Source organism: Chenopodium album, chromosome 11 (genome assembly GCF_948465745.1).
Source record: "Chenopodium album chromosome 11, dcCheAlbu1.1, whole genome shotgun sequence".
NCBI classification, from domain to species: domain Eukaryota; kingdom Viridiplantae; phylum Streptophyta; class Magnoliopsida; order Caryophyllales; family Amaranthaceae; genus Chenopodium; species Chenopodium album.
This window is the reverse complement of record NC_137844.1, coordinates 8447566-8450235: the sequence shown is the minus strand read 5'-3', so window position 1 is coordinate 8450235 and position 2670 is coordinate 8447566. Positions and strand designations below refer to the sequence as shown.

General features: G+C 37.9%; 1 pseudogene; it reads right to left on the bottom strand.

Annotated features, from left to right (window-relative positions):
• Positions 1–395: 395 nt before the first annotated feature.
• LOC145568468 (putative xyloglucan 6-xylosyltransferase 5 pseudogene) lies at positions 396–1947 on the bottom strand (annotated as a pseudogene).
• Positions 1948–2670: the final 723 nt, after the last annotated feature.

Genomic DNA, 2670 nt, shown 5'->3' with positions numbered 1-2670 from the left:
CAGAATTTACATCAAACAACCATGTTTGAATTGGCATTTTTATATGCACGAAATTGCACGTATTGGAGTCCAGTAGTTGACAAATTATTTTTACAATTTGAATGATATTATGGGCCATTGTTTCTAGACATGAAAAAGAGTGCTTCTTTAGCAACATTTTGATGATTTAAACAAGATCCACAAGCATAATTTTCGAATTCTTCATTGACGTATATTGATTGTAAGTATACATGAAACATTAGTACTGCGTATAAAACTATGGACAATTATGTATTTAGACCAAAAATTTCCTGTTTAACTAAACCTTACAAATTACAATATAAAAATTCCATTGAAACGATGTTGATCAGCCAAAATTTGGTGTTCATTAGCCAAAAATGGTGATACTAACTCTTTTATGATCCAATGACGATATGTCTTCGGATATCAAGTTCATCCACAACCTTGAGAGGTTTGTCTGTTTCGTTTCTGAGTCTCTTGATGTTAGGACTCAATAAGCCCCTATGCCTGAACCCATAGAGCTTAAGAACTTGATTGTCAGCGAAGTTGAATGCCCTCTCCATGCTCTTCAAGCATTTCTCAGCTGGATAATCCCCGTAACTACCACAAGGCTTGCACCCGACAAAATGAGTCACAAATGGCCATCTCTCATCCCCTAACCCAGGATGGTGCTTCTCAGCCATTTCTTCATATTTGTCCACTAAACCCAACCAAAATCCATGCAAGTAGTAAGAATTCTCAACAAACACCTTAGACATCCACTTCTCCTTTTGGGAAATCAGCAAGTATATCAAAGCGGATTGATCATCCGCCTCAAAAGCTGGTCTTCCCTTCAAATTTGCTGTTAGGAGCTTCCCGCCATCATCCCTTACCACGCCCTTAGGACCCATAGGTGCCCAAACATCAAGCAAGTCCAGAGACCATTGACAATTTCGTAGTAGAAAGCTTCCGGTGTTGAGTGCAATCCATGATTTCTGCTCGAATAACAAATCAGGGTACCCATGGATCACAAGGTTATGACCTTTGTACTTTTCTAATGGAACCTCAAACACCATATCTGTGAAAAGTGCATCACTATCCAACCACCAAATCCACTCTACCTCAGGGTGAGAAAGCATCAGCTTCCTAATTAACGGCAATTTTGCCCAATACCCTGCCATCTCCCTGTCTAAATGAGCCATGTTATACATAATCTCAATCCCATGCAACCTACAGTAATCAATCTTATTCTTCACCCCCTTTAACAAGTAGTGATCCCCAATTGAGTTATCACATGGATTAGGAGGTGAACCTGTCACAAGCAAAATCCGGCCTTTCCCACCAACAACACTTGGAAAATCCGGATTTTGCTTAAGCCAACTCTGCCGCTGGACATCCCAAGTGTCAATCCTCGGCCCCAATGTGTAGGTCACGTTGGGGTTGAAGGGTGGCTCGTCTTGACCATCAGGGTCAGACGAGTCCTTCCCTGAACGGATTTCAGCAAGTATCCTATTAGTCTCCTCAATGAGGGCTCGGTCTTTTTTGGCTTCAGATGAGGAACCAATGAGATCACCAACTCCAATAGTGCCTCTAAGCACAAGGATGGTTATGAGCCCACATAAGACGGTGATCTTTATGTTATTGACAGTCTTCACCGTCTGTTGTCGCCCTCGCAGGAACCCTGGGCTCGGTTTCCCGTTCTCTGTGTCTGCATGACCCATTCAACAAAATGATACAATACACTAATTGAATGAATAAATGGATGGTTGAATAAATTTTATTTTCAACCCCCTTCTCTCTCTTTTGAACTTGTTGCAATACTTATGAAAAACTAAGGTTTGATGATTATTAATAGGGGTTTTGTAAAGCACTTATTTAATGGAATAAATCGATATTGATTTTTATTTTATTTCTTTGTGCTGGCTTTGCCGAGTAGGGGGTATGTATCAAATGTTTGATTTTTCAATTGATTGTATCCATACTTAATTTGTTGATTGTGTTTTCTATTTATGGAATCTTATGATATAAGTTGTAAGAAAGTGGGCTACCAATATCAATTTTCATTTGAGCATGATTATACAGGTAGTATATAGTCCGTCGCATGAAATATGGGATTATTTAGCCAGTCTTTTTCTTTTTTTTTTTTTTTTTTTGAAAGAAGCCAGTCTTTTTCTAAGATGTTGATTTCTATGATGTTGTATTGTCTTATTTTCTGTTGGGTAGTTGCATTCAGAATCCTTGTCAACTTCATATTGACTTTTTGCTGTCATAACACTTCGTTTCAGTATAGAAATGGAACCAAACATTAACTCATCATGTGTTTTCGGTATATTCAGTATCTATATGGTTATATTATATGCCACTTTTGGCCTATCTTTGTAGTAAGAGACAATTAGCATCATGTACCTTCCTTGATTAAAAAAAAAATACATAATTACATATTAAGATGGTTATGTAGGTTGCACGGACACTCCATATAGATAGTATATCCCGCGTGTATATGTTTGACAGGTATTGTATGATGACATCGTTTGAGATATCTTAATCATGTCAAATGACATATTCCTTTCATATGGATCCTGCATACTGATAGGATCAAAGGAGTATAAGATATGTCGGGGAAAGTTTACAGACATTACAAGAACTTCAGAATACACTGTAAATAAACAAACCAACAAAAGCTGAACCTTT